Genomic DNA, 23,583 nt, shown 5'->3' on the forward strand with positions numbered 1-23,583 from the left:
CATTCAAATCTAATCAGAATATATTTTTATAGCATCATTTTAAACGTAGTCTACAAGAACATTGCCACAATAATGCAGACAGAACAGAAAAGTGTCACACTGTAACAGCTCTGCTTTTTTTAGTATAAGTTCCTGATTCCTCCATGCAAAGAATTTTTCTGCACTAATGAATTGCAGCTGGACTCTATTCCAAGACCTGCAGCAGCCAGTCAGGTTTCATCAGTGGTTCAGTGACAGGTTGAGGGTGCATCAGTTTTGGTTTGTAAACACAGATGAATGGTAGCCATTTGCTGCAGGGGAGATTGGTCTTATTCAACCCTGCCTGGAAACAAAGACAAGGAGAGACCAAAAAGAAAAACAAGAAGGTGCAAAAAGGGAACTCTTTCACTCCTGACATGAAATCATTCAGTCTTAGCTTAGTCTCCAGAAATCAAATTTCCTTTAATTTCTGTTCCTATGGTATGTATATTGCAGCTTTGGGCAACATTTTAATAGGATGATGTTTTCTCTGTCTCATCCTAGAAATACCTTTCCCACAAGTATAGCAGAGGTTCAAGAACAAGGTAAATTATGTGAACCACAAATCATCTCAGATTTTTCTTAACTCGAATATTAAGGGTCAGGCAAATTTTTATGCAAAACAGTTTTATGTTAACAAGTCCTCCAACAGATCTGAAAGGGAATAACAGAGGCCTCTGGATGAAGATTGTCAGAGATTCATCAATCTGTTTTTAAAAAAATGACCCCTACAGGCCAAGAAATGAATCCATAAGCTTACACAGAAAGCACAATTTGCTATTAGTTTCTGAAAGCATTTTGGTACGCTTATATTTGATGGGATGGAAGAAGGACCAGATGGGGGCCCTCTTCCACATGCATGTCAATACAGTTATTACTTGTGAGGATATAATTGTCCTGTAGCATTGCATGAATAATTCATTTTTAATTCCGTATTAGATTAATTTCGTCTCATCCTCTCTTTGTGAATTCTTCTCCAGTAAGTTGTAATTTTCTTGAATATATTTATTATTCAGAATAGACTATAGGACTCATGAGTCATTCATTTCAGGTAGGTGACATTCAGAATTTGAGACTTTCAGGATGGACATACAGGTCATTTTTGTGCCCTGTTACACAGGTAAAATTTACAGAACCAAGTTTCTACTTCCAACATTTGTATTTACAAATCTGGAATTCACTTGTTTTTACTATTCTGCAATCCTAATTCTAAATTCACCATCTCATCAATATCTCAGCAGTTTCATTGGCTGAAATATTTGAAAGTAAGAAGAAGTGCTGAAAAAATTCATTAAAAGAATCTTGAAGAAAATATTCATACAGCTTTATATAACACTAAGACCAAGTGACCTGACATTCTGCCAGAGATGAAATAGAGAACGTATTACCCACCATTCAACTTTTCCTTTGATTTTTTCCTCAACTTTCTTTCTTTATATAAATCAAATGTTGTTGATCAGAGTTTGCCACTTCAAACACTTTTTTTTCCCCTAAAACACCTATCTTCCCCCATTTTCAACCCACAAAATCACAGAATGATTAAACCCACAATTTCTTGATAACTTCATAATTTTGCTGAGACAGAGAAGAATTTTCATGTTTACAGAGGGAAACTATTCAAAAAACAAAAACTATTTTGAAAACAAAAGCATTTTTTATACTAGATTTTTTGTATCAGTTGAATTATAGAATTCTTTCAGTTGATGTTTGCATTCCAGTCATGAAACTCTTGCCTTTTGAAAAGTTTCCTCCATCCAGAACTGGGTTTCCTTCTGTTGCTCAAAAAAAAAAGGAGCAAAATCCTGAACAGTGGGATCCTAGCAGCTACTCTGGGATTGTAAATTGAACCTGTAGTAATTACATGGGCTTCCTAAACAGCCAGTAGAGAACGGGAGGTATATCCAGTGTCGTTCTAGTTGGGAATGGCAGGAAAGAACGACAGGACTCTCAAGGGAGTCAGAACAGGAGAGAATCTCTAGTTTATTGCTACAGCCATGTTATATAGACTAGTTCGTGGAAAGTACAGAAAGGAAACTCTTATTGGTTAGTAATGTGCTACATTACCATCATTGGTCAGTGGGGTTCACCACCCCCCTGACCCTCTCCTGCAAGGAAAACACGGGAACAGACAAACAGCACCTGCAGGCTGTTTTGTGTCTTTGAGGATTGTTTTGAATCCTCCCATGAAATTCCCAGGCTAGCTTCTCAGGCGGGGCTGGCAGGCCATGGGCCTACAGCCTGCTCCAAAGCTAGCCTGCACAATCCAGAATGTCATATACCCAGTGTAATAAAGGCATTGAGGGAACATAAGAAGAAGTTGCTATCATTTGAGTGCCCTACTCAACACCACAGCCTAGATCTGATCACCTTGTTGTCAGGTAAATTGGGGGGAAATGAAGGTTACAGTGAAAAGAAATATATGACAGGTGAGTAGAAATGGAGAGACAGAAGAACTTGTCTGGAAAGGATATACTTCCAGTGCTTCTTCCTTATGTTCCCATGTAGCTTGGGAATGGAATAAAGAGGGACAGTTCTCCCCTCTGACTCTCTCCAAACAAACTGGATCATCAGGAGTCAGTTTTTGCATTTAGTAGGGAAGGGTACACTTTCATCCATGCCTTGAAGCAAGAGCATGCATCATATTGATGTTTAGACTCAGAGGAGAACTCTTCACCATCCTGAGGGATTTAAATGTCGTACCCTATTGTAGACATGGCTCAAGAGAGCTATGGCACCCCAGGGTAAACATTTATGGAAACATTTGAGTTTGGCTTCTGAAAGATAGAGGAAGTAGTTTTGGTACAGGGCTCATCTGATATAATCTGAGCAGAGAGCAAGGTGAAGTCAGAATGTCTTTAGCATTATTTAGCCCTGTGAAGATGAAAAAGGGGTCACTGTTCACAAGGGGATAGATAAATCACAGAGAAAGGCTGTAGATAGGTAGCTGGTAGGCATCATGCTGTGTGTCATGTGGGAAGCAAAGGGAGAAACCCCTCAACTATAATTCATTGTTTTCACGTCCTGTTACAGTAAAGGATCCCCAGGAACCTCCTTGACTTCCCTTCACTGATGCATTATATGTGTCCTATATTGCTGCATAAGGAAGCCAGACCCCATGCTCAAAACTCTTGACATAATGAGGTTGACAGGATGATATGAGAAAGGAATGAAAGTTCCAGAAGTTTGAAGTTCCAGACAGGAGTTGGTTCATTAGTACCTGAGTGTGTCCTGTAGCTGCGCAGAGCGCAACTAACCTCACCAGCAGCATTGAGCTTAATATCAGATTTTTCTGGTCAAAAAGAGAAGCAAAAAAGAAGGAAAAAAAGAGACAGGTACAAATAAAATAACTGTGTGAAGTAGAGAATAAATGATGAAAAATTTGTTTTGAAATTTTGAAGAAGCCTGTACTTCAGCCTGTGTTCATGTTCTTCTCCTTTGAGTAAACAGCAGTGACCTTTGTTAACTAATCCAGTCTTTCTCATACATATTTGGTCATTCTGTTTTGTGGAAGAGTCCTGAGTTGGGTAGAAATTGCACCATGTGCAGGATTAAGTCTGCCAAAGATTAAGAAGCAAGCACTGCAATTTTTGACTGTAAAGTTCTCAACACTAGGAAAAAAAAAAGAAGAATAAAGGCAAAAGCAAAGTCTCACTCATCTTACCAGAAAACAGAGTATTGTCTCCCTATTATCTCTTATGATTAAAGTGAGTTCAGCATTTCACAGGGATATACAGTAACATACAAAATGAAGGGCAAGTGCTAGTAGATATTCAGGATCTCACAGTTTCCCTGTCTTATGGAAAAAAAGTTAAATTTTACAAAGCATCAGCATATGAAGAGCACTCATTTAAGAGTCAGATGCCATTTACGTTATAAACAGAATTAGTTTGCTGCTGTCATTACAGGGTCCAGTGGGTGCAGTTTCTCTTCAGCAATCCGTCTCAATGTGTGGTGCAATGCATCACAATTGGTGGATTCTGCTTTGGATCTGCCTTCTGGAGAGACACTGGCAGTTTTGGCAGGCCAACCCTGAAAGGTGTGCAGTCCTTTGTGCCTTCCCAAGACTTGGTGTCAAGTGGTTTGTCAGGCCTGGAGTGCAGTGCATTAGTCTGTCTCTGCTGTGAAAGGCTTGTCTCTGCCACAGTGTTGGGGATTTCGGGCTGGCGCACACTGTTGCTTTAGGGAAGGAGAACAAAGCAGTTCTGTCAGACCTGAATTAAGATGGATTTTTGCTGAAAGTTCTTGGAATTGATTTCTTTCCAGTTTCCTTATTGGTAAGAGACATCACAGTTGGGTTCAACTTACAAAATATCATTGATTTCTCTCCCCAAACCACAGATGATTCAGCTTGTAATTTCCTCTACAATTATAGAACAGGTCTCCTTAGAAACTGCTTGTATCCATTCAAAGTCTCATCTTTTGGAAACCACATTTCCCCTCTCTTTGGCCAGATGTGCTTGACACAAGACCAGAAAAAAAAGTGGAGGAAAGCACAATAAACATTTTCCTGTTCTCATTCCCTCTTTTCTGCTTCCTAAAAGGAGATTCACAACATTGCAACTTCATTTGTCTCTGAGTGCCCTGGGATCTCGGGCCATCTCAAGTGGTGGGGGTGGCTATGTGTGGGCCTGCTCGTGGCTCTGCCAGTGTGTTGCATAGCCTTTCTTCTCTAGGAGAGTCCAGGGTGCAACACAGAGGTCATGGTTTCTGCCCCCTGACACAGCATCGTGCCACCAAAAGCGAGTCAAAGCAAGCGGATTTCACAATTGGCTCTGCCTTGGTTGGCTGTCCTGTGTTTCTCCTCGTGCGCAACTTCAACAGCGCACAGAAGTCTCCACCTTCTGTTTTCATCCCCCGTGACGCTCAAGGGAACACGTGTTCATGCAGGGAGTCCCTGCCATGGAAATTGCTTGGCTTCTGGGTTTGAGAGGGGGTCTCAGATAAACCACAGGATCTCATTTAGACAGATAAATCATAGGACCTGATGACAGTTTGAAGAGTTTTGCAAGAGGGAATCTTGTGCTGAGACACGGTCACACACAGAGGGTCTCTAAAGTCTGCTCTACCCTCAGTGCTTTTTGGAAAAGTCAAGATAACATCAAATGCCTTTTACATTTGGAAAAAACCTCCTCAGGTCTTCTGCCTTAGTAACTGAAAAATAGTTTTGTGCTGGCAATGAAGACAAAAGCAGACTCAGTTTGCCCATATCTGTTCCTCATTGTGCCATGAGAAACCCACAGACTGATCTGAATTCAATGATTATGGTGGCTGTAAATTGACATCTCAGTAAAAGATGTTGAAATCACATCTATTATGTGGAAAACTTTAATCCATACCAGTAAAAAGATAAAGAAGGCGTAAGGGACACAGTTAAAAATAGTGCTCCTATAAAACAAAAAAGTTGTAGCAATGTATGCGTGTGTGCTTACATATACGTTGATGGATGTGTATGTATACATGCATGCACCCACATGTATGGATAACAGCTATGTGGAGGTATTAAAAATATGCAAAGAATATTAAAACCTACCATCTTTTTAATAAACTGAGAGGGATCTAAGAAAGGATATGGTAAAAAGGAGATAGATGCCAGTTTTGTGGATGTGTGTTCTTCTTCCCTTTGATTCCTTCATCCTTTGTTGTGTAAGGAGAAAAGTCTTGGTCCTTGAGGTGTTTATATTATGCTAGCTTTTACCAGCATGGTTCTTTTTCCTTGAAAATAAACTCACTTCCAATATTATACATGATATCTGTTGTTGTACAAAGATTTTTCCTCAAACAGGTGGGATCTGGTCTTCCCAACACCTTTCTTTACATTTCTTCAAGTGTCTTTGTGTATCAGGCCCTTAAGCTGAACAATTCATTGTAAAATTATGGGGGTCTGGAGGCCAAATGCCTGTCTCAGAATGGGCAGCAGAGTGGGACACAGCCCAGTATTTCAGTCAGCACTGTACAGCCTTTTAGTGCAGCGAGGCAGATGTGCACATGGGGATTTAATTTCTGTAATTCAGTGTGTGTACTGTGGTGTGGAGAGGTTCCTGCTTATCACTGTGTCAGCTGGAGGGCAACACCTAACAAAGATTTTGCATAAACTGTCCCTTTGAGAGAGGATTTTCACATAATGCCAATATTGAGGTCTGCTGGTAAAACAATGTTGTGGGATAGAGCTGAAAAGCTTTTCAAGCTCTATTAAATTTACATAGGCTCTACCCATTTTTAATCCTGTTCAAACATCCTTGTGTACAGCAAATAACTTCCATGATCCCTTAAAAAATGTACTCGTGTGCAGTGCACATTTGCACTGATGTACTTATTTAAAATCCAAATATTTAGTAAAGAGGCTGAAATTGCCTCCATCCTTCCTCTACACAAATACAGACTGCAAATACACCACTAGGCCCAGAGAAATCTTTTCCTTAAAATTACTCTTGTCTCCTAATTGTAGATGGGATATGTTTTGGTAACGGCATGCTTTTTACAGACACCACAGACGGGAATCCAGATCTTCCCTAAGTACAGTGTGGATTTTCAAGAGCTTGCTCAGCAATCATCAAAATCTAAATGTCCAGCAGTTTTGGGGACAGTCCATGCTGGGGCATGTCCACAAGCATGGTAGATGCCTCCTACAGAGAGCACAGGAGATGAGAACTAAAATCACACCAGTAAACTCCTAGATAAGCTCCCTGATTTACTGTGTGCGAAACTACACTTGGCTTCAAAAAGCTGCTTTGTTTTCCAAGTAGTACAGTGCAAGATGTGTTCTGTCTTTTGTGATGAACATCAGTAGGTGAGGATTATTGTACTAATTCTGGAGAACGAGAGAAAATAAATGACCAGTGTTTTCTACCCACTCTTCAGTCTCACCACAAATTTTTTGTAAAAGATGTCTTTTCTGAGTGCTATCCATTTGCTAAACAGCAGCCTCCCTACTGCAGCTACAGTGCTGACACATTTCATCACCTCTTTTTTTTATTTGTTGGTTTGGTTTTTTCCTAGAATAATTATGAATTAAGCATGATCATCCCAAATGCATCCAATACTTTGTGCTATTCACTGGACACTTCTGACAAATAATCTTTGGCTTGTGGGCTCCTTGTGAACATCCATATTCCAAATATTCATGGAGGTGTATAAGCCATGCTACATGTGTCTTTCTCCTGACCCAGTGCAATTAATTTTCAGAAACAGAGCTTGTGAATTAAAATTTGGGTTCTATTATTATCTTATGCTACTTACTGGAAATTTAGTTTCACTAACTTGGTACTATATTTGTGCTAAAGTGGTACAGAAAGTTACAGGGGTCCAGAGATCTCACTGAAAAATAGGATTTTTAGATTTTCAAGATTTTCAACAGACTTCATGACCCACAACCCCCTGATGAAAGTCAGTGGGACACTGTAATTCCGTTTCATTAGGACTTGAATTAAATGTTCCGCCTCTGCCTTATTAGCACAGTTGAAACTGGCTTGTTTGAATCACAAAACAATTTCAGAGGATTTGCCTGGATCTGTTATTTGTGCCTACATGAAGATAACTGTTTGCTGTCTGGTTTGCATAGCATGGACATGTTCTCTGCCTGATGCTAGGATGCATGACGCTAGTCATGTGCACTCCAGCTCTCAGCATCCCAATGCATCCATGCAGAGATGGACTTTGAAGGCTGGACAGGGGTCTCATAGGGAGAATCAGAGCAGGCAGATGCATTGCAAAACAGCAAAGATGCGATCACCTGAAAGAAACAGTGGTGCCGTGGCTGAGACTGTGCAAAACACTTAGATCAGTTTCCAAAGCTCTCTGTCACACTTTCTATCTCCTTTTCCTCTAGCCTCATGTTGTTGAGATATTTGTCAACAGAATGGAAATGATACTGTTCCCACGGAGAGATTGAATTTAATATTAATGTTATCTCCTGTGGAAAAGCGAGAGTGAGTCAGAGCTGAGTAGAGTTTGTTTTATATATGAAGTCTTTCATTCTGGGGAGTAACTGAGAGCACAGAGCTGTGAATTTAATGCTACCAGCATGGGAAGCTGGTAGGCAAACACAGCAGGTTTTGTGCATTAAGCAGCAACGTGCATTGCTGTAGTCATTAGAAACAGTTTCACTAACAAAGAAATAGGGGTAAAATGCTCATCAAAGTCTTTCTCAGTGGGCAGTATTTGATAAGTTCCACAAGAAGCTTTGAATACACACTGGGCTAAAAATGTTTAGTGTCACCTTGCTGTAAATGGACTCAGCTTTTTCTCTGTCTTTCTAGCCTTCTTTATATTTTATATTCTATTTATCTTCCTCCTCAAAATGAAACTTTCAGCAGCTGTGACTCCTATGTTCATGCTGCTCTTATTTCCAAACAAAGTAATATAGCACCATTTAAAATACAAGGATTCAGTAATAAAATGCTCAGAAAAAGCAGCTTTTTTGTTTTTAAAGCCAACTCCACCTTTCTTTTGAGTGCCTTTTCTGTTATGTGTCATTGGATGTGTCCTATGTCCTGTCATGTCCTGATAACATGCCTTAGCAGATGCTGTTATAAGTAGCTGGTGCTTCCCTGTGCTTTAATTTCCCGTGAGAAAGGAGATTAGCTGCTGAAGGAACCCTGCACAGCTCTGACACTGCTGTATGGATGTCCTGGCAAATGGAAGGCCGTGGTTACTTCTGTTCTGCTCCGAGAGGCTGCATTCCATGTCTGTGGCCAGGCATGGAAGGCATAAAAGGAAGGAGGAGAGAAAAGATAGCAGAGCTGGAGAAAAATATGGTGTTTTGTTGATGCTTGCAGGATCCAAGGCAGATGGTCAGTCACAGATGGATGCCTTGGGCTGGCAGGTCAGCCACAACAGCTATCGCTCTGGTTGCTGGCTCCCTTCCCCAGTCAACTGTGTGGCCTGGTCAGCTCTCCCTCTCTCTCTCTCTCAATCCTTTTTACAGATTTTTCCCAGTCTGGACAGCTGGCTGTGCATGGCTCCTGATATCTCAGCCTTTTGGCTGCAGCACAGTCAGTCTCAAGATGGCTGAAAAGCTGAGTGCAAGATGGAGAGAAAAGGGAGACGATGAAAGAGGAGCTTTGAGGGAAGGGGACACAGAAGGATTGCATGTTTCTGGGTCCTTGCCCATGAATGGATGTGATTGGGAAGGGTGCCAGTGGGGATCTCATGGAGCCATTGTGATTCCTCATGTCCAATGAGGCTGTGTTACTGCAGTAGTAGATGCAGGTTGGCCTGTGCCCTTTTTCCTTATCTCTAAGTCCTTCTTCCCTCCCTCATCAACTTGCCCTCTTGGTTTTTTTTTTTTTGTTTTGTTTTGTTTTGTTTGTTTTTTTTTGTTTTTTGTTTTTTGTTTTTAAGGAGGCAAAAATGGACACAGGCTCATCCTTTCATCATCTTATCTCAATTACTCATCTTTTTATAAATTAATTTCTGATTCCAAGAAATCTCTACACATTCTTTGGGCTTTTCCAGCTGGAGGATTTTATTGGTGTAGCTCAGTATCCTTCTCTTCCTTTTTGCATCTTTGCCATCTATGCTCAGCGTCGAAGACTAACAGAATATTTATAAATCTGGTGTGCTCTTCCCAAGCTTCTGTTCCCGACTAGTGTAAGACAGCAAAGACTCAGTCATTACTGTGCTTACCTGTGGGGACTTAACAACTGAATTTTAGAAATCCTCAGCTTTACTGACATTAATAAAAATTGGTAAAAATATTTTACTGCTTCTTTTCTTTCCCATCTTTGGACTCTTAGTCCTCAGAAAGTGAAGAGCGGCACTGGCATGTCACGACACATTGAGTCTTTGAGCTGCTGTTTTTCAGGCTGTTGCCATCTGCCACTCAAAAACACCAACACTTTTGGAGGTAACAAAGGAGGTCTCTAACAAGTGTTGCATCATGAAAGCAGGCTCTTAGTGGTCTTAAATGGTTAAAATGTTCCCATGTGTCTCTCAGTCTATATTTTTCTTCCTTACTTTTATTCCATGCTTCATTTGATAATATCCCCTGCAAAAGAACAGAGGAAGAAAGAAAAAAAAAAAAGAACAAACCTTTTCAAAGCCATGTAAAATTACTTCTGAATCAGGTGTAAATTGAGTCGTACTTTTCACGAATTGCTATGTGCAGCCTTTCTGTGATAGGTCCTAAGGCAAGGGCAGAAGGGCTATCTCTACAGCACCATGAAGCTTTATGACAGCAAACCTGTGAGGGAAACACTGTGCCACTGATCCAAACTCAGCTTCCAGTGGCAGAGCCTACTGGGGAAGTGCCTGATAGCGGCAACATGAGAGCCAGTAACCTGGAGGGATCGGAGCCTGGAGGATAAAGCTGGGGTTGGAGCGGGATGAGGGGAGGCTTTGTGTTCAGTCACCACAAACACACAGACCCAGGGGCTATGAGGACCTCTGGGAGCTTATGAATATGAGCCCTCTGTGCCCTTCTCAGTAGACTTAATGCCGACACCAAGAAGGACAGGTAATGCTTCCTGGGCATAGGGGAATGCTGCTGCTTTCACTGATTTCAAGAGTAGGGCCACAGCACCAGGACTCTGCCAACAACAGAAAGCTCAGCAGCTCCAGCTTTTTACTGTGAACAGGACCTTCATACTCCATCATTCACTCTTGGCAAAGGCCAGACAAATTTACTACCTTCTGCTGCTTTAAGCAGAGCTGCTGTGTCTGAGGTTGAGCCAGCTTTCATATGATGCTGGATGCTTCTCCTGAACAAGCTCTTCAGCACTTTTAGGCCTTTTGACAGTGGACCACATGTGTCTTCATCTCATAGCAGAATTATTTTCATCTCCCTCACCTGTCAGCCACATCACATTATCCAAGAATAAGTCACTTTTTTACTTCTCTGTTCTGGACCATGCCTATGAGAGATCCCCTGGGACAGTCTCAGCTAGAAAGAGCATCTCAGTGCAAGGAGTTCAGCTGGGTATGAATCAAATGGATTGTACAGACATAGAGATCCCATGAAAAGAGAAGTGCTAGCTCCTCTCTGGCCATCACTTTCAGCTGTAGTCTCTGTTTCTGGTGGATATAAAACTAAAGTGATATAAACCTGTATTATTTCCTTTTGTCCTATCAACATCCAGGAATTAATGTATATTAAGTCTTTCCAGGTGCACATGGTATTCTCCATATTAATCATTAAAAATGTGTTCTTTCTTAAAAAACACCACCAACGAAAAATAATCCAGTTTGCTGTTTTGATCTGTGTGTTGATAAAAGTGATAGAAGACAGATTTGTGATAGGAACAGTCCAGAAATGGGCTGTTACAAAAGACAGCATAAAACTGTTCCCATCTGTCCTTGGCAATGACTTAGATTGTGATTTTTAAAGACACACGTGATGTAGTGAGGTGTCTGAAGCCAGAATGTTTTGTCAGGTTCCCAGACTTTAATGTGGGATGAAAAGCATCACTGCATAGCCCACATCTGAAATACTTAACTCTGTTAGCTTTCTGGGGTTCTTTTTGACCAGCTTTATTTATTTTTGAAGGAAAATGACTTGAATAAGACCCGTGTTTTTACTTTCTCTCTGCTCTCCAGATCAGCTACACCTGTAGAAGTGTATTCAGTGTATTCACTCCCATTTCAGAGTCTTTTGTGTGAGTCATTATGTCTACTTAAGCCTGGCAGATACATAGATGAGGTAACAGGCTATTCTGCTCCTCCCTCCTCTGGAGAACTTTCATCTCTTTAACAAGTTAAAAAACAGATTCCTACCTGAAACAAGCAAGGAACAAGTGAGACTCCTCATTCAACTTCTCCAGCCTTAGACAAAACATCAGTGATCTTACTCTGTGTTTGGACTTCTTGAAAAACACATCAGCCTAACTAATGCTCTTGCAAAATGAAAGAACTCTTTGGATAGGTTTCAAACCTTCTTTCTGGTTTAGGATGTGCCCTCAATGGACTGTTTCCCAGAGAAAGAGATAAAGAAGAGGATGTGGTACAGATGTTCCTGCCAGAAGTGCAGCACCTAAGCAAAACAAAACCAGCACTGCTGATGCCTTTCCTTGCTGCTGTTGTTGAACTATGAAAGAAACATATATAAGGGTTGCCCTAGATGGTAGTTTTCCTGCAAAATGTACTTGCCTAACTATAATTAGTCATAAAGGTTCCATCTATACTGTTTTCCAGAGGAAAACTGAGTTTCCTGAGGGAAGCCTTTGACTTAGAAAGTGTAATCTTTGTTTTGAAGGCAAAATAGGGTATGATATCCTATTATTCCACTATCCTCTCAACCCCCCTTCCCTATTTCTCTCAAAAAATATGTAGGCTTGAGTCAAAGAAGAAAACCATCTGTTTTAAATTGAATAACAAATATTTTACAAAAGGAATAAAGAAATTCTTACAAGTTTAATTAATTTCAAATTTGCTAAACCCACCCCCTTGCCCCAAACTAAGACAGCTACAAACATGTGCAGGAGTACGTTCAAGCAATGTATTAACAACCTAATAAAAATATTTACTTGCACTGGCTTTGATTCAATTAGAGATTTATTCTAATTATCCAGCAGAAATTAACTAGCTTGCCTTATTAGACACTAAACACAATAAATTCAATTATTCATTCAATCAACTTGAATAACTCACAGGGGGAAATTGTGTGAAGAACCAAATACCCAATTTGGCCTGGTAAGGGCTGCAGTCTGCTCAGAGCCTTGCAGGATGAAGCCTTCTGCGTGCTCCTGTTCCTGTGGGTTTGCTCTGTAGCTCCCAGCCCTTGCAGGGATCAAGGAGACACGAAGGGATAATGAAGTCTCTGTCTATACAATTATAAAGGATTGTTAAAAGTATTAGAGTTGCTGTAAATAAATCATTATATCAGGCTCATTTAGCCCGATTCCTACTCTCAGACGGCTTGTAATCGAGTCAGCCATTCCTTTGCAATTAAATTTATCACTAATCAAAAATGGAAGCTATTCTTCCAGCTTTCAATTGCACTTCGAAATACCGTGTTAGGCTCAAGCCTCAAAGATGAATTGAATCATTTATTCAGATTTTAAAACCACCCATCTGCAAATATTTAAATGTCCGAACTATAAATTAAAACTTACAATGACCATCTGGTGAGGTACAGCATCCACATTAACGTCGGCATGACAGCACTAGAAGAGCTCCTTTCACCTCCCGTCTCCTGGCAACACCCCTTCCAACTTCCTCAAAAACTCCATTCAGTAAGGAGTTTACAGAAATTGCATCTCTGCAAGATGCAGTTGTCCCTTCTCACAGAATTTGATGGGATGAGCAGTCTTGCAGGGGCTATGCAGACAGATTTGCACCAACTGTTCCTGGGGCAGAGCTCCTTTCTGACAGGACTTTGCTCTCCAGGCCACAGGGGACTTGCTCCTGGCTCAAGACTCTCTTAAAAGGTACCTTGTTTTCAGCCCCACACTGTATGTCAGGTTGTACCTGATGTCTGGCTCCCTACTGAGCAGTGCTTGTCGCTGACCTGCTAGGTTTTGTCTCCTTTGGGTCACAAATCACCTGCATAGACAAAGAAAGGGGAATTTTATATCCTGGAAGGTCTCAGGCCACTTCAAATTCAGGACCAAATGCTTATGCAGAGGTGAGTACAATCTCTATCCCCGACCGCCAAACACACCCACAAAATCCCAGCTTAGTAAATTCATCTTCTGCCAATGTGTACTTGGCCAGGACACCAAACAACATGCTGTGTGGGTGGATGTAAATAAAATCCCTTTATCATTGCAATCTAGCCATCTCTTGGCAGCCATGGCAACTGAATAACAGTACTCAAATTTTGTCATCAGTGATACAGCATGAAAGTTTATATAACACAGGATGTGTTTACACCAAGTTCCACACAAGAAAGACAAAAGGTAATATTGTATTTTCCTAGAGCTACAGTAGAACCAGGTATGCGGGAGAGAAAAATAACTGGGTATGACCAGATTATATTTGGTTGTTTAATACCTTTCTTATCTTATAAATAGATCTATGTGTCAAAATACTATTTGAAATTGTTCCTCAGTGAAATTAATTTCAATGATCAGCTTTCTGTTGGTCTGTATACAATGACCAACATTCCATGGCTCTGTACACACAGTCTCCAAAGCTGCTTTGAAAATACTAAAGCGTGTTTCCACCACTATGCCACCCCATCAAATACTGATGTTGGATATACTTCAAATGTAAGTCTTGGTCCCTCAGGGAATGACTACTGAGAGGAAGAAACATATGCCTAGGGACAAGGAATTTATGCCAGTAAGAAGTATTATGTGAAGCAAAAGTCCACTCTGTACAAGGCAGCAACCCAACCCAAATTTGCACCCAAATATCTTCAGAGGTCTGCTCTTCAGGAGAGTACAGTCTTAGCTATCAGCTAGGCACTGGTAAGGGGATAATATTTTTAAAAATCTTTGTCTTTTTTTTTTCTGTTGCCCAAAATATAATGCATTGCACAGAAAGGAATAACTTAAACATTCCCTCTTTCTGACTATAATAGGCATATATAGAAGTGAATATAAACTAGAAATATTACTGTAATCTCAAGCTGAAATTTTGTCAAGCATAGCATAATGGTTTTGCAATTTAATTTGGCCACTTCATAGCAACATGTTGCTTGGTAGAGTCCAGTTAGTCATAGCTATAACTATTCAGTATATGGTACTAATAGATGTAGTAATTAAGTGGCATCATGCTATAGATTTCAGTAAAGTGTTCACAGTATGCTAATATTTATATTTACCTGTAGCAGTGTGGACCAAGAAAACTTCTCTGAGCAAAACCATCTTGGACCTGGTGCTGCAGGGTGGGAACATGGCTCTGTCCCTTCTGATGATATACCAGCCGCAGACTAAGAAATATCTTGCCTCCAGTGAGAGAAGTTCTTCCCAGCAGAGAAAAACAGGAGTTCCCAAGGTGCTCAGCAACATTCTTTTAATTCTTTCCCCAATCTCTTGGTCTCAAGTGTAAAGTCTCTGTGTAGCTCTGGAATCATGAGGATGAGGTGCAAACTGATCATGAGAGAAGGTGCTGCTACGTGAAGAAACTAAAAAAAACCACCTGAGACAGAGCACAAAAGTGAAGGAGACTCTCAATTCTCCATAGCATGGCTAGGACCTCACACAAATCCATGCTGCTAATTTCCAGGATAATCCAGTGAATATCTCATGGTTAAAATCTTCCCTAAAACCTGATTGCAAATGCAAATCTATCGGATCCACAAGACCTTACTCCCTGCTGTGTCATAGTCATTTAAACCTCCCTGACATCACTATTACAGCAATAAAACAAATCCATCATATTTGTATGAAAACCAATAATATACATTGGAACTAAGGGGTTTAGCAGAACAATATGTTTCAACAAAACAACAGTTTCAATTGAGCAGAAGCTGCAGGAAATTATTTCATTTTATTTTAGAAAACTCTTTTTTGCTATTAAAAACATTTTAAAAACTCATAACCATTTGAGTAAATGTGAAGGGAACCCTTTAGTCAGAACTCAGAAAATGAGGAAAGGGATGATTTAAGTTACAGAACCTATAAACTTGGCTTCCTTGAAGTTACCAAAGCTAGCAGAGAGTCTGATGATAAAAGAGATAATTTAGAAGACTAAGAAAATGTGGTGGAACAAAAGGTACATTAAAGCAGTTATCACTCAACTTGCTGCTGTGCAACACATTAATATATCACAAACTTTACCTGCAGTTTTGTGAATTTAGCAAAAACAAGATGCAGTAATTCTGAAATATTCAGATCAAGTTGAAACATCAGAGACTTGGATATTTGATCTCGGCACCAAGTTCTTAATGCTGGTTGCAAAGGGTCTGTCAGCCTTGTCTGCTACCCCTCTAAATCATTCACTGCTCTCCTGACGATGAAGGATGTCTCACCAGCCAACACCTCAGTCTGGCTTTGGTACAAAGGCAAGTGGTCTGAACATGGTCCATATCTATGCTGCTAAAATAGAAAAGGTTCAGGTGCCCAGCTGCTGTGCCTCAAGCCAAATAGGGTGGACAATGTCCACAGTGCCTTGCACAGGACCCTACAGAGCAGCCTTGTTTGGGAGAGAGCTGGCTGAGACATCATCAGATGAGCCATTTAGATGATCAAAGATATGATGTTTGACCTTGTTCCCTGATAACACGGACCCATAAAATCTAATCAGCTACGCAACACAGCCCACAGACTGATGTAATAGGAAAGAGAAAAAGTCAGATCTACCTGAGAAGGTCAAAGTCTGCATTCTAAACATTAACTTATGCTACAGCTTACAGTATTTATTAACACCTCTATAAATATTGAGAGATTCTCACACAATCAAGATAGTTTCAGTAGCACTTATTTTATGAAAGACATCTTTCAAGCTTTACAGAAAACCATGACCTTGCCTTGCAAACTTCTACTTTTTTGTGCTAATGGACAGATACTTTTTTAACTCCACCTGCTTCCTTTTGCAGGAGGCTATGTTTGCTATACTGCAAAAGAGCTAATGAAGGCATTCTTCTAACTAATTCTGAGCTAAAGGGATGAACCAGATGACTCAGAGGCTTTGGTTGCTGCAATTTTGTTAAGCTCATCAATGGCAACATCTGTTTCTTGAGTGTGTGAAGCAGGAAATATTTTCTTTCCTTTTTTAGTTATCAGAATTATTTAAAAGAGGAAGGGTGAAGTAGAGAGCTGGCTCCAGGGTGTCACAGCTACAATATTACTGGCACTTCAATCATTTCATCTGAAGATTGTTCATATCTTTATGCTGGATGCCAGTGAAGGTCAGGCCACTGTGGGTATATCTGGAGGGAAACAGTGGCAGTTCCACCAACACTCTCCATTTGATGAATCTTCATCCAACATGGAATCGGTTTATCTCCTAGTTTGAAGAACAGGAAAATTCGCCTGTAGTTTTAACTGTGAATTGACACAGAAGTCAAATCCCTTTCTCAAACCATATCTACTTCTACCTGCTTCAGAGGAGACAACACAAGACAGTGAGAATGCAGAGGCTGATGCCATTAGACTTGAAAGCAGCATTGCACAGGCAATGTTTCAGCAGCAGCCATGTAGATCTAGTCTCAGTCTTGCCCTGTATATCTGATACAGGCAGGTCCACCAGCTCTCAAGTAAGAGGCAGACAGAGAACTTCTTTCTTATAAAGAAATTTAAATGTTGATGCAAACAGTTCCAGTGTGACTACTCAAGGAATAGCTCACCTGTGTGAGAAGGAAATCCCTAATTCAGCCACAAACTGAAAACAAGCAGGTAAACAGGAGTCCTTCCCAGAAGTATTCTTACCACTCTGCCCATGAGCACTTTGTCTCTTCCAGGTCTTCTCACTGTATGGATGGCAGTGGTACATAAAGCACCAAGGAAAGGTCCCTTGTCTGTTCTTGCCTGTTTACACTGAGTGCAGGAACCACACTGAAAGAAAGGAGGGCTAGAAAGTGGATGAGAGGTAGAAGGGCTTGTCTGGGAGAGCTGAGGAAGGAGAGACACACATAAATCAAAAATAATCATCCACTTCACCTAAAATCCAATCACAGAGCTTCCTGTGTCAAGGGGGAGAATAGATAAGCTGGTGTTGGAGGCACAAGCAAGAGATTCAGAGCTTTAGCAGATATGCAAAATAATTTTGTTCCTAGTTAGGAAGTCCCAGGGTGTCTTTTGTCACACGTACATGGGCCAACCCCCAAATTGTGAGGCATGATTTCTATTCTTTGGTCCTTTGAAATTCATCCAGAATCCACACTCTCACCTCAGTGCCACAAAAATGTCAGAATCTGTTCTAGCTAGGAGATATTAAGAGTAGAGCTGACAGAATGGGCTCTAAACATTATTTACCCTTCTCTCACCCATGCCAAAGCAGCGCCACACAGTAAGATTAGACACATTCCTCCTGATACTGGCTGTAATGAGAAAAAAGAAGTAATGAGGTGATTTATTATCCCCTGTCTCTCCCAAAGACCTCAAGCTGTTGGGTCTGTCCTGTTCTCTTCTGCAGCTGATTTCAGAGGGACAGAACTCTACTCACTCTTTTGCTGCAGCAAAATATCCTGCCTGATTCCCAACACAAAGCAGTGAGGAGGCGAGGCATGTCGCCAGGTTCTCAGAACTTTCCCTCATAAAGGCAATATATGTGCTTACTGTTCTTCCAGATTACAAAAATTGGAAAGGAGAAAAGAGAACAGTAAATTGCACACTGCATTTTATGGAATGGAAAACACAGCACGACTGCTGCAGAGAAGTTTGTTTAGCCCATAAACATGTCATGGATTGATGGAGAGCACCATAGTCACTCAAATGAGTCAGGATTCCCCAAGAGGACTTTCCACCAAGTTCAGCATGATTTACCAGATTTGATGGAGAATGAAGAACTGTGGATTGGCTTCAGACACTCCATCTGTTAAATGCCATCAGTCTTCTGCATTCTCAGGTACCCCAATGTCTTGGAGTAAGAGTTCTGTTGTGCCAAACATTGTCCAGATAGAAATGAACAAACAGACCTTGTCCTGAAGATATCATGAAGCTGTCTTCAGATTTTTTCTGTTTCAAATAATGTGCCTGAGCAGAATCTAAGGAAGGGATGAGATACTTAGAATTAAGAACTTGTGCATGATAGATTAGATTCTTAGGTTATCATGCTAGAATGCTTTCTTCACCCTTGATCGTCTTCATTTCTTTGAGGCTCCTGGTGAAATAAAGGTGTAATAGATCCAAACCATGCTGCTGAAAGGCAGTCACAAGTGTCCTTGGTGATACTGCTGGTACTGTATGCTGAGCATACAAGCAGCAGCAGGATATCCAGGCTGGTCTCGCTGGATAGGCAGCTCTCCAAAAGAGTGTTGTTGCTACAACCTTGATATAGGGAAAAGTTTAATTAGTGTTTATTCTGCCTCACACTGTGTGGGACAACAAAAGTAGGGGGAGCAAGTCAGGCTGCCTCCAGCCCACAGATGCCAGGGTCCACCTTCTTATTTCACTGATGGGAAAAAAGTCACAATAACTTAGGCTACTGTGTGTCATTTGCCAGCCTGGCTCAGTGGCTGCTTGAAGTCATGAAAAATGTCTACTGTGTTCATTGGGTTAGCCTTTGTAAACCCTGCAGGGTCTGATGATACTGAAAGTGGCCCACAGCACCTCCCTTAAATGAGGCAGCACTAGTGTCACACCAGCTTGTAACCACAAAGTGTGCTGATAGACCTAGTAGCCTTCTTCATTAGAAATAAACGTTCCATAAAGCGAGTCTGGGAATCCCAACAGTTTTTCATGTACTAATTAAGTTAAAATGAAAATAAGCAGAGGTTACAAGCTTAAATTTCAAAATAACTCACAGAAAAAAAAAAAAAAACAACAAAAAACAACCAACCAAACAGTCCTTCTCTCAATACAGAAGACTATTTTGGGAGACATCCTAAAAATGAAGCTGACATTCTGTTATTTCTGTAGATAAACATCTACAGTGTTTATCTCATGCTGGTTTGTAACAAGAAAAAACAATATTTAAGTAAGTATTAAGTAAAAGTATTAAGTAAAACCTTGCTTAGGATATTTCCATTAATACAGTTGGAGATTAATTTTTAGTCTCTTAGGGCAGCTTTCTTTCCTCTGAAACTCTCTCAGGCTCATGGATGAGGGTCTGAGCAACATGGTCTAGCTGAGGATGTCCCTGCTCATTGCTGAGGAGATCCCTTCCAACCCACACAACTCTGTGTCTCTGTGACTGTGAGGCCAACAGGTTTAGTCTGACACCTGATGCTGCTTCTTGCTGTGCAGCAGGGGTATGAAGGAGGAACCACACATTCTCTGGTTTTGGCTTCCTTAACCCAGCCATGCAGTTAGTTCATCTCTGTTTGGGGTCTACTTTGACAGACTGGCTATAAGACACACCTGAAATGTGTCACAAGGGCTTGGGAGGACAATTCTGAGCCACCACTGAGCAGGCTTGGTCAAAGTGACCAGTCCAGGACAGTGTCAGCACACGTCCTGGCTCAGTCCCAGCAGAGCTGTGGCTGCATTAGGCTGGTGCAGTGCCCAGAGTAATTAGATCTGCCTCTGAAGAAGAACAAGGAGCTTGGGCTGACTGACAGGGCAATATAATTATACCTCTTCTAGAGCTAATTCAGGGACCACAGCATTAAGCTGAATTGTGTAGCCTAGATATTTCAGAAGTTACCAATTTTGAATTATCTTTTATAAGAATTCACAAGGGAGAGATTTAGTGCTGCAGTTGTAGGTTCTATCCATCTTTCCCTTCTGCTTCTGTTAGCAATGCTTCCTGTGGTGTTTTCCCTTCCAGTCCCAAAACCTATAGTGCAGCCACATGAGCCTTACAACCCCTCCAAGCTCCAATCTCCATCAGGAGGCATGACTCAGAGGGCATCTGACTTATCTTCCCATTCAACCCTGGAAAAGAACTTACTCTTTTCATGATTGCAGAATGGGGAGGTACACCATTAAAGAAATGAAAACCAATGGTGTCAAGCACAATGGAACCAGGTTAGGTTAATGATATTGGAAGGTCATTATTAATTTTTGCTACCTTTTCAGAGTCTTTTTTTTTTTCCAGAGCAGCTTAGAGATGTTACTGTGATAAGCACAGCACAAATGCTCAGTCAGTCAGACACTGTACCTTCACCTTATTACGTGTGACTGAGACTGAAAACAGCTCAGATCAATCTCAGAGATATTAAATTAGAGCAATCTCACTCCATCTCCCATACAGAATGAGCTGAGCTAAATCTGAGATAATGCCCATATCAAGAGACATTACAAACCATATTCTATTGCGTGAAGATTTATTTTTAGTTTTTCTACAAAATATTTCTGGTTATATGAACAATGGGAAAGAAGAGAAATTCTCAGCATTAGAAATGCATTGAATCTGTACATGCATTATGTAGCAGCTAGGGGTTCTGTCTTTAAGACAGGACCAAATAATGATTCTTGCATAATGTAATTATATGACAACTAAAAAGAAGCCCCAGGTTGAAATGGGAAGCGGAGAATATTGCAGAATCACAATAACAAGGTCATTTGAAAATGAGGGGAAGTAAGTAAGCAACTAAAGGAAAGAAAATTTGATATAATGAAAAGAAAGGAAACATTCATTATATAGGGTGGGTGCAGAGGAAGGAATAAGTTAGATTTCTAAACTAAATTGGCACATACAGGCAATTTTCTCTCTCTGCAGGTTTGAAAAGACTTCTCCCATTTCCCACACTGTTACTGTAGTTCTTAGGTGCATAAAAGGACCTTGCATCATAAGCACTGAGCTGAGCATCATTGTCATCATCATGACAATGAAATTGATTTAGGCCATCTCAAATGGTTTAATGATCATATTCTGACAACCCTTGTAATGACAAATAAAGCAGAGACAGGTTATAGGCTAACATGCTGTCCTAGGACCACCCAAACTATGTATTGCTAAAATCTCTTTGGAATATTTTTGTCTTCTTGTTCTATTACTTTCCCAGACTTTTACTGGATGCAGAGGGGGTGAGGGACAGCTTGAATGTGTGCATGCCTTCCTGACGAGCGAGGGGAAAGGTTTTTTATGCGGGGATGAGTTGTGCCGTGCCACTTGGCCTCAGGACCAGAGTGTGTGCCTCAGTCTGTTCTATTTGGTAGTGCAAAATGAAGCCTTTGAGAATCATAAAGATCAAATAAGGTACAGAAGACAGGAAAAAAAGACAATCGTAGTTATTCTTCTTAAACAGGGAAAAGATCAGTCAACATCAGTTTCTGAAAAAAATCCAGAACAAATAAGGACATGAAGGGTTACCTGAAGGGTAACAAGAAGATGAATAATAGTCCCCTGGGATTCATCAAAACCAGATTGCATTATACCAATTTAGCTTCTGTCTATACCAAGATCTTATAGTTAGGGTTGAAGCAGTTGATTTAGCATTTTTTTTTATCTGAACAATGTCTCATACAACTTTCTCATTAAAAAATCTGCATGACTGTCCATCTTACACTTTATCCATTAGCAGAAAATGCTCAATAATTGCATTCTTGAGGAGCATCTTCTGGTTTGGTCTCATCCCAGAGGAAAGTGGGTCATGCACCTCAAGACTGCTCAGTAATGCAAAATAACCATGTTATGTGGGGATAAAGTCAAGCACTTCAAAATATCCTTATAACTGAAATATTAATGCACATGTATGCTGCTGGGCATCATAAACTGAAACATAGTTTCCATTAAAAAATGGGAGCCATCAGATCAGATTTTACATGCGAAGGAGCAGCTTCCAAGGCATACTGTTTTGTTCCACTTTTTTGTAAGAACTCAGCTGAAGCTGTCTGTTTTATTCTGGGTATTAGAAAGAGAAACAAGAGACAATCTAGAAGAAAGTGACGTTGAAAATGTGACCTCTTTGGAAAGATTAGAGGACTTGAGATTGTTTAACTTAAAAACTGACTGGGGACATGACAACAGACCACAAATATTTTTAGAGAGAAGAGAATAATCTGTCCCTTCTTCCCATAATGGATAGCACAACCAAGAACAACAGGAAAGTCTCCTAAATCTATGCATGGGGAAGCACTTGCACAGATTGCCTATGGAGAAATGGCAGTCTCTATCAAGGAGGATCAGCAGCAATTACATAAGCAGGAGGTACAAATGACCCTTCCTCAGGCTATGTGGACAGACTAAGGCAGCTTCTGAATGTCCTTCCAATCCAGATTTTCTATGACTCTGTGCTCACTCCTCCTGACTTAGTGGAATGCTATTTTTCTCAAATGTCCTTGTTTCAAGCAGTGGAGAGCAGAATGTTTTTTTGTCACAGAACAGCTTAGGATGTTTTCCCTATTACAGTCTGAAGCTGTTAAGGTAAAATCATCCCCAGGAATCCATCTTGCACATCTGACTTCTGTGAAGGTGCCACTCTTGCCGCTGCTGTGGGATGGAGGAGCTGTTTTCCTTCTCTTCAGACCATGATTTTAAATAAATGTGGTTACTCTCAGCTAGGAGAGATCATAGAAGTGCAGATCACATGCAAAAAGAGAATTTTAGATGCCTTGGAAAAGGTGTTGCATGTTTATTTGGGCCTTTTGAGGAAGTGTTGAGAAGATTGTGGTGAAGACTGGAACTTGCATGTGCTGTCCTCAAGCTGCTGTGTTTCTGTCAAGTCTCTTCAACAGAGGAACATAAGGGCAGAAGAGAGTGAAAAAAGTGGAGGTAACTGTAATCACCAGTTACAGTGATGTATCCTCAGGGCAAATAAAACAAGCACCTGACCCCTGACTGCAGTTTTTATATAGAACAGGATATTGTCTGGATTAATCTGGTACTAAACAACTGTTAAATGCATAATCTTGATGTACAAACATAGTGTATATGCAAACTCCAAGGGGGAAATGTGGGTTACTGTGGATTTCTGTGGTTCCACCTCCCTCTCTAATATGGTACAAGTGGCAGCAAAAGGATGCCTTTCCTGAAGCCTGCTGCAGGAGGATGTAGGCTTGAGCAGATGATTAGGAGCTCAGAGCACTTTGCCCCTTGCAGAATGAATGCCAGACTTCTCACACATCAGAGGGCAGTAGCTCTTCAGGAAAAACGTGACATTTAGCACTAAGTCAAGAGAAACACAATGGCCTAAGCAGT

At 40.7% G+C, this 23,583-nt stretch overlaps 1 protein-coding gene across 1 annotated transcript in view; it reads right to left on the reverse strand.

The window, feature by feature from the left end:
* Positions 1-9,498: 9,498 nt before the first annotated feature.
* EPSTI1 (epithelial stromal interaction 1) overlaps positions 9,499-23,583 on the reverse strand; it is a 99,922-nt gene continuing 85,837 nt past the window's right edge. The window contains exon 12 of the mRNA XM_058849330.1: positions 9,499-10,003. The gene's annotated coding sequence lies outside the window, so the exon portion shown is untranslated. The remainder of the gene's footprint in view (positions 10,004-23,583) is intronic.

Source organism: Poecile atricapillus, chromosome 1 (genome assembly GCF_030490865.1).
Source record: "Poecile atricapillus isolate bPoeAtr1 chromosome 1, bPoeAtr1.hap1, whole genome shotgun sequence".
Classification (NCBI taxonomy): domain Eukaryota; kingdom Metazoa; phylum Chordata; class Aves; order Passeriformes; family Paridae; genus Poecile; species Poecile atricapillus.